Source organism: Cibotium barometz, chromosome 58, assembly GCF_041138505.1.
Source record: "Cibotium barometz isolate CiBa-2024 chromosome 58, ASM4113850v1, whole genome shotgun sequence".
Taxonomy (NCBI): domain Eukaryota; kingdom Viridiplantae; phylum Streptophyta; class Polypodiopsida; order Cyatheales; family Cibotiaceae; genus Cibotium; species Cibotium barometz.
The window spans coordinates 35,545,969-35,561,902 of record NC_141103.1 but is presented as its reverse complement, the minus strand read 5'-3'; the positions used below and the strand labels follow the sequence as shown (position 1 = coordinate 35,561,902).

Sequence of the window (15,934 nt, the reverse complement as noted above, 5' to 3'; positions counted from 1 at the left end):
TTAGCCATCCGTCTCTCTCTTGTGTCTTGCCCTCTCTTATGTGTGTGTATTTGCGTGCAAGGAACTCAAGCTCTCCCTCTCCCCCAGATTACCTTGAATGTAAATAAGGAAAGTATAAGGACGTCGTGTACATACTACTTAAGATAAGTAATAATGGTTTTTAACTTTGGTTGGCATAGTGTGAAAACTAGTCACTTGTATATAAGTCATTTTTGACACTAAGCAATACACATAAACATTCCCTTGTAATAGAACCCTTTTTGGCTAAGATATCAAGACTAAAATGATGAAAACTCCACACTTATGCCACTAGCATGGTTGGTGATATCATGGGTGATGATATGCCACTAATAGTTTACAGGCTGCGCATGACAACCACTTTGGTTCACTAGAGTTAGGCACGGTAATAGTACCAACTCATGTAGTCGGTTCACACTATGGAGATCTTATATCTTTTAGTAGGAGAGTACTTTCCCTTATAGTATGTACTCTTATCTTTATGTTATGGTTATAGAGAAGAGAAGATAATAGAAGAAAATTCAGCCATCCATCTCTTTTGTATGCTTATCTCCTCGTGTGTGTGTGTGTGCTTACAGGGAGCTCAAGCTCACCCTCTCCCTTGCATTCTACTCGTGTAGAGTCTTGGTTCATGTGAAGAGCTCAAGAGATAAGGAACAGGTAAGAAAAAGAAGTGGTACATGGTTAAGGGTATCTCTTTCCCTTTGATTTGGAAGCAAAGCTATTAGCGACTAGTCATAGCATCACACAAGCACACAATAGTAAGGTGCATTGTCACATCTTGAGGTACCTGTATACGATGAAGAAAAGGGGCATCATATTATATGGTGATGGCTCATAGAACCGCAATGATATTAGAATTTGGATTTGGCTCCTACAAGTTTCATGTAGCACTTTGTGTGTGGAAGTGTCAAATTTCTATTGATTTTGATTGTGTATGCTCAATTTTTGGTTCACTTCATAGTCATTGACAAAAAATTAGTTACAAGACATTATGTGAAGAGAATATGAGATTTTTGAGTTGTTTGCATCTGTATTTTATATGGCTGGTCCACATATAGTTGTAGTATAACAAGTTTAGAGTACCATAGAGATGACTGACTATGTTGGAGATTACAGGTTTGTTGTAAGTGTAGAAGCTCGCTTGGTAAGTTACTATGGATAATCATGTCTAACAGTCTATTGAGCGAGAAGTTGGATAAGAACAACTTCCAAGAATGGAATTTTAGGATGAGAAACTTCCTCATGGGAAAAGATATTGGAAGTTTATTTTAGGTGACGAGAAGAAGTCGGAGCTTTTGAAAGAAAATGTCACTCCTCAAAGGCACACATCTTTAAGGTTTAGCATGAGAAAGGCAATAAAGTGATGTGCTAGGCTTATTTGTTAGCATGTCGGCAGATGCTATGATTGGCCATATATAGGATGTAACCACTATAACATTAGGGGGGCATAGCAACACCATTGTAAACGACATAGTTATGGGTGTCACTATGTTACACCCCTAGCGACACTTTCTGATTAAAAACCCATCTTTTAAAGAGGTTTTTAAAAAAGGCTTCAGGTGTCGCTTATAGTGACACAAATATGTTGCTACAAGTGTCGCTATTATTATGTCGCTCACTAATAAGTGACACAATGACCATCTATTATCTTGACATAATTTTCCCTACCTGTACTTCAAAATTTCATTCTCTCCTACCTTTCCTTGTAGCTCTTGAGCACCTGTAGTTGTGTATATCTCCCACCTACTTCTCCACACTTTATAGCCACACACCTACTTGGTATTCCTACCTCGTTATGGGTGTCACTATGTTACACCCCTAGCGACACTTTTTGATAAAAAAATCCATCTTTTAAAGAGGTTTTTAAAAAAGGCTTCAGGTTTCGCTTATAATAGTTACACAAATTATGTCACTACAAGTGTCGCCATTATTATGTCGCTAATAACAATGACCATCTATTATCTTGACATATTTTTCCCTACCTGTACTACAAATTTTCATTTTCTCTCCTACCTTTCCTTGTAGATCTTGAGCACCTGTAGTTGTATATATCTCCCACCTGCTTCTCCACACCTTGTAGCTACACACCTACTTGGTATTCCTACATACCTAGTGTAGCTGCATTCACACATAGCTTGGCATTACAACTAGCTTGCATGGATCCAGTTAATTGCCACTTTATTGATCCTACTCGTAGGCAGAGATCCTAGTCAATGCAGGCTTCATGGGGGGGGGATGTTTTTGGAGGATTCCATGGCCTCCATAGCCTCTATCACGGTTGATTAGATTCAAGATTTTATCAAATCTTGTCAATGGAGACCAATCACTAGGTAAAGGGAGGTACCGGTTATCATTCGAGAGCGTGTTGGTGAGATGTCGACAACTAGTTTGATACTTTCGGTCATGGGAAGGAGGTTGCAGAGGAGACAAGTAGATCGAAGAAGATGCGACCACCACGATGCATGTAAGTGAATCTCCTGGCAAGCTTTTGTACTAGTGCATTTGAGAATCTAAGCAATGCCTGTGTAGAAAGCTAGTATTAACATAAAGCTATGAATAAAGCTTTACGCATCAAAGCATAAAGCTTCATGCATTAAAGCATAAAGGTGGGAGCTCTTGCATGAATCATATAAAGTTATATACTTAATGCATGAAGCTTTATGAATAAAGCTTTATGAATAAAGCCACCACTTGTACTCTCTTATTTTCCATTTAACTCAATATTAGATAAAATGGAAAAAATCCCGTACTTTGGGAATCTTGAAATTGATGAGTCATATAAATCTTTGGCTTTGAAGATATGGTTATAGAGACATTCCTTGCTAGTAAGGTTGACACATTGTATAAATGGGTAGTATGTAATGTTGATATGGCCTTGAAGCCATGTTTTTCCAAAGAGGCTGATAAGTTGTAGAAAAGGGTGGTGTTAATAAACACAGTTTAATGGATGTTGATCATGCGATTCTCCACAATGTTGATATTGCCATGAAGCCATATTATTGGGTTTCACATTTGTCCTGTAAGAATATATGACATTAATCATACAATTCTTTATATATGAGAATACGTCTTTAAAAATGCAACTTATGAGATGTGTGTTTACGACGATAAGAAAAACCATACTAGCAAATTTGCATGGTCATCATTGTCACTGTCGTTTATCACTCGTTTCCACTTGTAAACCATCTCACGCTCTCTCGAAGGCAAGAGGTAGCTTTATCTTTTTGTGTGAATTTTGTGCTTTTGAGACCCACGACCATAGAATTGAGTCAACTAATAGCCATACCTTTGGATCTGACTCGTTTTCCACCCAAAACTTTTTCTTGCAACAATCAGCATAGGCTTCTTTTTCACTCATGCCCTTTTTATTTACACAAGGTGCGCAATATTATATTAAGACCTTCTTAAAGTTGGGATATTCTTAAAGTTGGGATATTTCCTATCCATATTAATGTTTGATATGGCAACACTAAGCCAAATGGGATATGTGACGGTATCAAATGGCCACACCAAGATAAAGGTCCCCTTCTTGACATCTAGCATTGGTTTAAATTCCTCCCTTGGTTTTTCCCTAAGAGGTCCACAATAATGGTCATTCCATTTCTCACAACCCAAGAATTTCTCAACCTCTAAGTTAGCATCCACATTCATAACATGATGGGTTTCTTGTGTGTTCTTGGCAAAAAATCTATGTGCAATCCTACCTCTAACACATTTGGCTTCCCAAGTTCTTGAATTAAGTTTTTTCAATAATCTGTCACAAGATGATGATACATTGGGTCATTTGCACCATTGCACGCCCTCTCCCAAAACTTTATATATGCACTTATTTCTTTTATGACTTGTGTGTGGTCCTTCATATACTTAGCCATAGGCAAAATATTCGGACAACCTAGTGGTAGAGACCCTCACTATCCTTTTTCCATAATTCAATACCTCCTTTTCTAGGCATCCAATTAGGAAATTTTGGATGCATTTTATACTACATGATTAGTGTGGTGTCTCGCATAAAAAAACAAAATTATAGCGGCCTTGAGTGCCCTGCAACAAGTGAATCTTGAATTCTGGAACTTGTGTGAGCAAAAATGGTGATGGAGAGGATGATGTGAACAATTTCTTAATGTATCCATCAAGTATGGCAAAGTAAATGCATTGCTAGTTCTCAATCTCTCTGAAACCGTACTAAACATTGCATTGATGTCCTTATGTGTGTGCCCCACCATTAAGAATCCCAAATGAATTGATTTGAAAACACCCCTTGCAGAGAGGTATACAAACAAATACCAATTTTTGTTCTCTTAAGCATAGTTATCCAACTATAGTAGCAAGTTCTCTGGCAATTTGTGGAATTAAGAGACAACACTACCATCTCCATTTGAAGGGGTGGCTTGTGTGGATGAAGGACGCTCTTCGACTACATGTGAGATAGTTGAATGCCCATCTGAGGACCTAAGAACTATGGCCATATATCCAGGGTCATTGTTTGAGGGCTCAAGACATGATTTGGTGATAGGCTCTTTACCATCACAAGTGTAATGGTAGTCTAGAGAAACCCTTGAGTTCAACGTATGAAGAAGTGAAACATTGCTCCTTTGAAACCCATCAATACCTAGATCTCCAAGACCATGTCTGTTCATCCTCTCCAAGTTATGTAAGCAAAATGCAAGGGAACCAATTATGAGATTCGGGTCAGATGGCCATAAAACATTAAGGAGAAAGTGCCCATGATGACCCTCCCCATGTGTTGAGAAATGTGGTGCCAAAGTGCACAAGGAAGAGGTTGGGAGTGAGCAAGGTACAAGGTCATCTAGCAAGTTGCCGCATCATCAAAGCTAATTTATCCCACATGAGCTCTCAACCAACTTAGTAGCCACCTCATCTAAAAGGGGCACCTTCAAGCAATGTAAACACAATCAAATCATCTCAAGCAATATCATTTGGTTACATTTCTTGTTCATCTCTTTTTAGTTATTCTTTACTCTTACTCATGTTGTCTTAATCATGTTTAGCATTTTCTTTAATCCACCTTAGCTTAAGCCTAGCCTTGGTCCATGTTTCTCAACATGGTATCAGAGTCGAGCCGGCTAGACTTGGCAAGGTGAATAGATAAAAATTGCATTAGTCTAGGTTGATAGGTTGCATTAGATCTCTCTTATATACTTGCAAAGTGGTCTCAAAAAGAAGGACTTCTACACAAGAAAGGAGATGGATGGTCATGAAAACATGATAAGTCTTGCACTTAAGCATTAGGGTAAGCAAGGAGATAGAGATAGAGATAGAGATAGAGATAGAGATAGAGAGAGAGAGAGGGGTAAGTAGAGGATATAGAGATAGAGAGAGAGATATATATATATAGAGAGAGAGAGAGAGAGAGAGAGAGAGAGAAAGAGAGAGAGAGGTAAGTAGAGGATCTTGCTGCTCATCACATCAACAGCTCAGAAGAAGGGAAGAAGCAGAATATGTGCTAATTCATCAGAGCAGGTCACAAGAAATACGTCAACAAGCCAAAGGCACAAGCTTCATACAATAAGCCAAAGGCATTAGCCACATAGATGTGCATTAGCATCATCTTGTGAGCAAGGCAGTTCATCACAATCATAAGTGATCTAAGTGGCCAAGCAAAAGTGGGGCAGACCACCATACGCATAGTCATGAAATGCAGCCGGTTACGGTAGCCAATTAACACAAGACTCTGCACAACAAAACTGCGCACAGAGAAGAAAGGGTAGTGAGAGTCTAGCCAACATTAGCAACACAACAACATTGCGATTGTCATTTGTGAAATGTAGCAGTCGTCCGCATCGCCAAATCAGCGCGCAAGCAGCACTACAGGTAACGGCTTCCTTGGTGTTGTGGTCGCTCCTAGAAGTGCTCTAGCTAAGGCTCTACCTTTGTAAAAACATCTGTGGTCTCAAGGCCACGCATGAGCTCCCTTACAAGCAAGAAGGCTCTAATCTTGGAGTAGAGATGCTTGCCGGCTTCCACAAGTAAAGCGCTGAGGAACTCTGGAAAAAGAAGGAAGATAACCATAACCTGCAGTCATCATCTCCTAGCAGGCAAACTTGTGTGGCGTAGATAAGGTCGCATCTTTTCTTTTCTTTGTGGTTCACATAAAATGGAAAATATGCTGCAAGCCAAGGTTGCATCATGGAAGAGAAGAAGGAAGAAGATGACACACTTTGGTGCCCATGTACTCCATTTGTAATCACACATTTTCTTACATTAAAATAAGTGTAATCTGCATGCATATTGCATGTGCTAGTGACACATATTTTATTTCCATGTTTTGCATTGGGATTAGACACTAGCCATACAGGCTAAGACCTTCTCGTAAAAATATTTCATTTGTGTTTGCATTTTTTGGGTCCTAGACACTGCCATAGAGACTTAAGAAGCTTATGGTGAGATCACCCGCTGCATGACATAATGTCTCATCAGTGTGTATGAAAAAGAACTAAAGGCACAATGAAGAGGGAAATATTGAAATGAAAAAAAGAGAAAAGAATTCAAGGAGAAAAATGAAAGAGATGCAAAAAAGCACGAAGCAACAAAGAGGCTACCAATCACTACCCAATTCTTTACAAAAAAATTATTGTAAAAAATCCTACTTCCTATAAAAAGTGCTTTTGTAACTATCCTCTGGCACCGATGATGTAGCCAAGGTAGAAGAAATAGCCAAAAATTTATTACCCTACTCTTAGAAGAGACCTCTAGACCTCAAAGATAGGTCAAGTCTCTATCACAAGGGGTGGACTTCAGCCTTAGAGATGACCTCTAGGCCTCAAAGATAGGTCAAGTCACCATCAAGGGGGGAAGTGCTAAAGTAGCACATGAACCAAAGTTTCTCTCATAGCACATAGGGGAATGTATAAAGTTAAAAAAGAAGAAGTCAAAATAACATTTTGTAACCAACATCCAACCACCTTGATGAGTAGTCCAAAGATTTGGCACCAAGGGGGGGTGTCGAGAAATGTGGTGCCAAAGTACACACAAGGAAGAGGTTGGGAGTGAGTAAGGTACAAGGTCATCTAGCAAGTTGCCACATCATCAAAGCTAATTTATCCCACATGGGCTCTCAAGAAACTTAGTAGCCACCTCATATAAAAGGGGCACCTTCAAGCAATGTAAACACAATCAATTCATCTCAAGCAATATCAAGTAAGTCCATTTGGTTGCATTTCTTGTTCATCTCTTTTTAGTTATTCTTTACTCTTTCTCATGTTATCTTAATCATGTTTAGCATTTGCTTTAATCCACCTTAGCTTAAGCCTAGCCTTGGTCTATGTTTCTCAACACCATGACCATTGAGTCATCATTCTATTTAATCACACATGTAGTTTCCATGCTCTTGCAGTATATCCTTTGGACTCATTCATAATCTAGAGAGATCTGTCTTCTTTTGATCCATCTTGCATGTTGTCATGAATGATGCACACATATTTTTGTGGTTCCATTTTTTATGAGTAACTACACCATGCATAGTATAAGTTTCTACAACTTTGTTGCTACACCATGTGGTGTTGTCTTTCCATGATCTTCTTACACTCTAGTACACTTTGTGGCTTCTAGTCTAGCCTTGATTACACTACATAGGGTGCACTTAGAGAACTCACTAGACTTGGTTTACGGCCACATGCTGATAATTTGTATCCCAAACCCTCCCAAATGAAGACTTGGATAACTTTCCCTCATAACACCCAACTGGTCAAGCATCCTGTTAACCTCATTTAAGATGTGCACCTACTTATATGTTTCTGCTATCACCAATTGATCTCCCTTGAACCATCCAACATAGTTTTACTTTTGTTAGGCATGCGCTTGCAGTTGTTGTCCACAAAATCCTTGATTAATGATCTTGCCATATCTATATGGTCAAGGCTTCTCCTTGTAATCCTTGTGTTTCCAAGGACATATTGTTGCACACCACCCACAAAATGCTCCTTGTAAAGATAAAATGATGTTTTTGGGATTTAATGCATCTCATACCATGCCCTACAACATACTGCCATATCGTTCAACCTAGAGTTATAATGGACCTTTTAAGCTACATCGCGATGCCATGCTATAGATAACATGGCATACACATAATTTGTACAAGATTCCAAGGATTGTCCCCAAAACTCCTTATGTACTTTCATTAGCATATCATGATCAGAAAATCGGTAACATTCACTACTACAACAATCAATTGTGGATACTTTTTGCACTGATTCTAGCGTCACTCTATAATATGAGGCATGATGCAGTTTCTCCTTGGTCTTCTTGTTGCTAACAAAAGTGTACCTTATTTTATTTAAAGGTGGAATATCCCTAGCCAACATCAGAATCTTCTTCTCCATCAACAACATATATAGGCTCTAAGGGCACATATCATTGCAATGGGCTCCCATCCAACAACGCACACTGATTAATAGGCAACTTAACTAAGCTGATACTCTTAATATCATGCATAGTGGAGCTAGATGCTTTATCAAATGTCATTCAATACCCACCGTGATACTATCTTACTTAACAGACTGTTTACTAAGTGTGCAGAATGTTTCAATGGATGCTTTGACATATAGAGACTATAATAGCTAGAATAACAAAACTTCTAATTAATAGATCAATGCTCAAAGCCTTGAATTTTTTGCAGCTTATCAAAAAATCTCAATATTTTTATTGAATTCTAAAAAAAGCTCGCAGAGCAGATTTATAACCCCCATAGACATGTCAATGGAGAAATGGCTCTAGAGTTTTTTGTAAATCTAGTAGGGTCCTATTGTGGCATCTTTAAGAGATTGTAGATATATTCACAAGACTAGAAACATTTTCTTATCTCATTTGATTTTTTTAATTAGCATCTTCAAGAGACTGTAGATCTATTCTACATTCATTTGTAAACTCTAGAGCCATTTGAGATTGTAGATCTACTCACAAGACTAGAAACGTTTTCTTCTCTCATTTGATTTCTTTAATTAGAATCTTCAAGAGATTGTAGATATATTTTGTATTCATTTGTAAACTCTAAGAGCTTGGGCCTTGTGGGCAAGAATAGAAAGGATTTATGGCCTTATGGCCACATAAGAGCCTTGTGGCCCATGAGGCCTTGTGGGCAAGAATAAAAGGCCATTATGGCCTTATAGCCATAAGAGCCTTCGGGCCATAGAAGCCTTGTGGCCCTATAGCCACATTGAGTCTATAGGGCTTCTTCAACAACACCCTTGTGGCCACATGGCCATATTAGGGTCTCAAGGGAAAGTGGCCTAATAGGCCTTGTGGGCGTGTATATAAAGGCTATTAAGGCCTTGTGGACATAAGAATCTCATATGGTCCCTAAGTATGTATATTCAAAGATTTATTTGGCTCTTTAACCATGCCTTCATTTGATAAGATATGGCTTTAGGGCCGTATCTTCAATGTCTAGCCATTGGTTAAACCGTTTCTTCATTTGATACGATATGATGGTTATCCAAGGGCCAAGTTTCCCTCAAAGAGCCATGAATCAAGGGCCAAGACCTCTCTCTATAGCTTTAGGGACATAACTTTAGAATTGTAATTTAAGATCTCACTTAAGCCATATATTCATTTGAATAGATATGGCTGTAGAGCCATATCTTTGTTTGAAAAGATATGGGCCATATTTTCAAAGAGCCACTAGGTGAATATGGCTTTGTAACCATGTCTTCATGTGATCATTTGATAATATATGGCCCTAGGGCCATATCTTAAAAGTTTTATTTGGCTCTTTAACCGTGTCTTATTTTGATAAGATATGGTTCTAGGGCCATATCTTCAAAGTCTAGCCACCACTGATGAAACAATTTCTTCATTTAATAAGATATGGCTCTAGGTCCAAATTGTCTCTATGGCTCTCCTAGGGGATAAGTCTTCCTCAAAGAGCCATGACTCAAGTGCCAAAACCTCTCTATGGCTTTAGGGTCGTAACTTTAAAATTGTAATTTAGGATGGCACTTACGCCATATCTTCATTTGAATAGATATGACTCTAGAGCCATATCTTTGCTTGAAAAGATATGGCCCTAGTGCCATATCTTCAAAGAGCCACTGGAGAATATGGTTCTGTAACCATGTCTTCATGTGATCAAATATGGCTATGGGTGAATATCGCTCTATAATCATGTCTTCATGTGGTTAAATATGGCTATAGGGCCATATCCTCATTTGATAAGATATGTCCCCAAGGACATATCTTAAAAGCTTTATTTGGCTCTTTAACCATGTCTTCTTTTGATAAGCTTTTAAGATATCTCCCCAAGGACATATCTTAAAAGCTTTATTTGGCTCTTTAACCATGTCTTGTTTTGATAAGATATGGCTCTATGGCCATATCATCAAAGTCTAGCCACGACACCATTGGTTATGTGTCTGTCAGAGACCCAAATTGCTATTGTAGAGTGGGACCAAGATTGGTGTAGGCAATGTATCAGTAATAGTGGAAGATTGTGTTAAGGATGTGCTCCTACCATTCCCTACTATGGATACATAGAAACTGAGTGATGCTACATGGAGTTCTATTCGATGTAGCCTAAGATATTTTTGCAACTTGAGGATGTGTCTTTAGAAGGTCCTACAATTCAAGTTCCTAAACAAACTGATCCCATAGAACCTTTAATGGAGGCTATGTCATTATCTTCATTGGAAATTAACATCTACATTCGTAAATCTTGGGAGCACAAAAAGGTTTTCCTATGGGATGAGGGCAAGACGTTGACCATGTATGAGGGTGTGATCTTATATGTGCTTCCATATGACTCAATAAACTTTGTTCAATTGGGTGTCCTGGATACTTTGAAGCATACATTGAACAATATCGAGCTTTTTTTAGAAGACATAACATCTCATAAAAAGCACAGGGTAACATGACTCACATAAGGATAGTGCTATTATCCTTCACCAAGAAAAAATATTTAGCAAGCTTTTTAGTTGGTATCTAGGACATAAAAATGTCTACTTAATAGAGACTAGCATGTTCACCTACCATAAAGCCCAACTCACATTATAAGAGTGCATTTCCTTGCATACATAACAGAGATACATAGACATGGATTGTTTTGATTTTGTTCAACTACCTCTCATCCAACATGATGAAAAAAAAGTTCACAGACTTATGTTTAAAAAAAATCAAAGTTCAAACATTAACTCTAAATCATCACAAATTTGATAAAAACTAACACTTATATTAATTAGATTAGAAAAACTAACACTTATATTAATTAGATTAGGTTACTATATCAAAAATTATTGCAATGCTAAATGCGCCATCGATGAAAACCTAATAACTAGAAGGGAGGGAGGTGTCATTACATTGCTTTCATTAGACGAGGCTTAGCTAAGGACAAAAGATACATCATGTTATGAAAGTATGGGCTTATGCTTCTTTGCATGCAAAGGACAAAAGAAGGGAGGCCATCGACGAAAACCTAATAACTAGAAGGGAGGGAGGTGTCATTACATTGCATCTCTCTCTCTTTGGACTGTTGTGTTGAGCAAAACTGGATCCATCAGAGAGATGGAGGTTAGGATGGTTCTCTGATCCGTCTCTCACACTACGGAGTTGACAAGATTAGGACATCCAATGAGATTAGCAATTTGTTAAAAGCAAGATGAGACACTTCCTTGGTGTAGAAATAAGAGCCATTGGTAATAACAGAGCTTCTGATTGGCCTATGAAGAGGACATAAAAATTCCAACCCATCAAAAATCAGTCCATATAATTAAAAAAATATTTGCTGATGGTTGAGGTTGATTAAACTATTTGAAAATGATTTAAGATTTGATTAATGCATCTTTAAAATATATGAATTAGCACCTAGAGGCCATTGGAGATCGTGAAGAAGTCCACATAGGAGGTCTACATGAAAGCAGAGTTGGAGCAAGGGCAGAGGGTGGAGGCTGTTTTGGTGTTATAAGAAGGGTCCTAGGTCGAATTGGGGCTATGGATAAAAGGGGTGAATTCTTTGAGAGCATAGCTTGGCCCCCAGTATCTCACAGTTCTGAAAGTGGTCTCCTGTGTAAACAAGAGCAGCAAAACCAATAGAATCAAGAGCATGCACACCGTTACTATGAAGAGGAAACGCGTGACAACCCTCGATTGTGGATGTTGGAACTGCTTGGGTCTGATTTTCCACCGCCCAAAAAACGGAATTACTTGTTCAATCACCCAAGTAATCTTGATTTGAAAAACAAAATACAGGATTGACTGTTTCAGTAAAACAAATGATTAGCTCTTTGGTGCACAAAATCAACTTAATTTGTCGATTTCAAAACATGATAATAATAAGATTTAATTGTTTAATCAGCAAATAAAATAATTGGACACATAATTCAATTGTGGACAACAACAGGATTGAATGGTATAGCAGAAACAATCAACAAAAATTAAACCAAAAAGAAAAATTGAGATGCAAAAATAGCTGGCAAAACTGGTCATTTGGAACCCTAGTGCAGAGAGGAAATGGGCGAAATTTGTACAGTTGTGATGAAAAGGAATGGCCCCAAGAAAAACAAGAGAGATGATAAATTTGAAGAAAAATGATCAAACGTGTGATGCGAAGTCAAATCAAAACCAAAAACAGTTAAATTTTTTTGAATATATCGGGCAATTTAATAAAAACGAGGGTGAAGATTTACCATTGGTAGTCTTCGTAGAAGCATGCAGTTTGGCTGTTAATCCATCCAACAACACCACCACAATTGAAAAGATTAGCAGGCCGGAGCTTGCGATGCAGGTTCCTCCTCAAAGATCTAAGAGGGGCTGAAGAGGACTCATTACTTGGCATGCTGTTGAATGTCTTTGCTTAATAGCAAAATAAAAAATAATGATGGTGATGATAATGGCAATAGGCCAGCAAATCAAGGAGTAATGGTGGATATACAGAGAAGGGATAATTATGATACAGAGATAGAGAAGGGATACCTATGTAAAAGAAAGGTGTTAAATACAATGTAGATCTAGCAGTGGTAGTATACACTGTATATATACTACAGTAGTGGTTGTATACAATATGTATACTACCACTCTAGATGTAGTAGTGGTAGTATACAGTATGTATACTCCAGTAGTGGTACTATACAATAAGTTTGAACATGCTAGCAAAGGTTTGAACCTAGTAAGTTGTTCAGCCCATTAGAAATCAATAAAAAATGATCAAGTGATGCGAAATCAATCAAAACCAGAAACAATTGAATTTTTTTTTAATATAATGGGCAATTCAATAAAACGACGGTGAAGATTTACCTCTTGTGGTCTTCTTGCAAAAGCCTGTAGTTTGGCTGTTAATCCATCCAACAACACCACCATAGTTGAAAAGATTAGCACGCCAGGGCTTGGGATGCAGGTCCCTGTTGGGAGATCGAAGAGGGGCTGAAGAGGACTCATTACTTGTTGGCATGTTGTTGAATGTCTTTTCTTAATAGCAAAATAAATAAATAAAGTAATGATGATGATGATGATGATGATGATGATGATGGCAACATGCTAGCAAATCAAGGAGCAATGGATTAAGAGAAGGGATAATTTAGAGAGACAGAGAAGGGATACTTATGATATAGAGAAGGGATACCTACGTATAAAAGAAAGGTGTTAAATACTTATGATACAGAGCCAAGTACAAATTACATGTTCTACACACAAAGAGAGACTTTTAGCAAGATATTAAAATGAGTGTAGGATCCTAGATAAGGCAAGGTGGCACTACTAGGTTCAATGTGTAGACTTGAATTTGTAGGCTTGAAAGGGACTTAAATTCAACAATGCTAAAAGCCAAGTAATAATTTCAACTTTAAAGCTGAGCACAATCACTCTAACATCGAAATAAATAACCAAGTGCTAGCACTTGCATGATAGTTTATACAAGAAGGGCTTTGTAAAGTGTTGGAGCCATGAGCTAGCACTCCAAAGAATGTCCATCCAAAAGTACATGCATCAATCTTTCTAGAACCTCATGGTAGAGCACATTGAACATGTCCCTTCATTGGGCTTGGACTCTGGGTTTTTCAATAGCCAGCAATTTTGCTTATAGCAAGCTAGAAATCAAGGCTTTACTCGCTCAGGGAGTACACAAATCCATACACATTCACTTGTCGAAAACCTAACGATGAGCAGAAAGTAGCTAAGCTTGAGCTCCACCATATGTTGTCCTCAAATGTCGACCGACAGCTTTGATGAGGTGCACCTCGCTAGGTCTCCCAGCCACATAGAGAACGGAGGGACGGCCACATGATCTTCCCGATAACAAGCAACATAAGGGCACCAAAACCACCTATTTGAGCTAAAGTTGAGAAGAACTTAGATTGAAGAGAGGCTTCCTTCATGACATCACATTAGATTGGGCTACACTTTTCAACATATTTAGTCCAATTGACTTGCATGCCAAGGGCTTGTTTGTTGTCCATCACTTGGATAAGTTGCACATGTGAGCTTGTAAGGGTCTCATTGGCCATGAATTGTATGTCCAACACATGTGGATTAGAACCATAGAGTTGTACCATGTCTCTAAAGGCCTCATATATATCTGGACGGGCTCAGTCACATTCGATGTTGTCCCATCAGGCATCAAGAATACACAATCATTCAATGCCTTGTCCAAATTGGCTGCATTTTTCATTAAAAAAAGAGACAAAAAAATTATTAGATCAAAAGAATCGGGTGTCCGTTGATGATTTATCAAAATACAATAGAAATACATTGATAATGGAAATGGGTAGAAAGAAAACAAATGAAAACTGATCGAATTAAAGTGGCACCATGGATTAACGATGGATAAACCACAAAAATGGGTGGTGGAAAAAGAACAGCAGCTAAAATTGATGAAATAAAATTGGCATATGGGTTATAAGTTCAGCTTACATTACATGTATCTTTGGACTGTTGTGTTGAGCAAAACTAGATCCATTAGAGAGATGGAGGCTAGGATGGTTCTCTGATCCGTCTCTCACCAAAGATTAGGGCATCCAACCCTAGTGATTAGCGATTCATTAAGAGAAAGATGAGACACTTCCTTGGTGTAGAAATCAGAGCCATTGGTAATAATAGAGCTTCTGATTGGCCACCGCTGAAAAGGACAGAAAAATTCCAACCCATCAAAAATCAATCCATATAAAAAAACATTTACAAATGGTTGAGGTTGATTAAACTATTTGAAAATGATTTAAGATTTGATTAATGCATCTTTAAAAGATATGAATTACCACCTGGAGGCCATTGGAGATGGTGAATAAGTCCACATAGGAGGTCCAGGTGAAAGTAGTGTTGGAGCAAGGGTCGAGCGTGGAGGTAGTTTTGGTGTTATAAGAAGGGTGATTGCATTGGGGCTATAAATAAAAGGGGTGAATTCTTTGAGAGCATAGCTTGAACCCCAATATCTCACAGTTTTGAAAGTGGGCTCCTGTGTAAACAAGAGCAACAAAACCAACAGAATCGACAGCATGCACTCTCTCTATCCATGGCATGGCTAAAAAAGGGGGGGCAAGCTTGGCCTCCATTAGCGCTAGATGGGGCCCGAGCTTGGTCCCCCCTTTTTGTTGCCCACGAAGGTCATAACCACAACCATGCCCCTCACTTGGCCGCACCTGCACCTCCCACCTCCTTCAACCACCTAGCCGCTGTAGTCCTCTGCTCAATAATCTCTCTCTTGTTCATGGCGCTCTTTCGCTAGACCTCATTCATGGAAGAATTTGTTTTTTTTGGAGAAACTGTAAATATATTAAGATAAATATGAAGATGACAAAATGAAAAAATTAGACCTTAGGGTCTAGTTCGGGTCTACATCAAGGCTTGTTTCTATCTTAAGCTAACCCTTTAGGCTAATGTATTTCTCATCTTAGTAAGGCTCAGTATGTATTTCTACAACTCTAAATCTTTGATCAGGAGCTCGACTTCTTCATCCGCCACACCAGGCCATCCCGAAATT

At 38.4% G+C, this 15,934-nt stretch overlaps 1 long non-coding RNA gene and 1 pseudogene across 1 annotated transcript; both read right to left on the bottom strand.

The window, feature by feature from the left end:
- Positions 1–11,353: 11,353 nt before the first annotated feature.
- On the bottom strand, positions 11,354–12,944 carry LOC147606218 (uncharacterized). The gene is made up of 2 exons (XR_015265067.1): positions 11,833–12,944; positions 11,354–11,687 (listed from the first exon to the last, which is right to left on the bottom strand). It is a non-coding gene; the product is annotated as an uncharacterized LOC147606218 (long non-coding RNA).
- A 658-nt stretch (positions 12,945–13,602) lies between these two features.
- LOC147606217 (uncharacterized) lies at positions 13,603–15,491 on the bottom strand (annotated as a pseudogene).
- Positions 15,492–15,934: the final 443 nt, after the last annotated feature.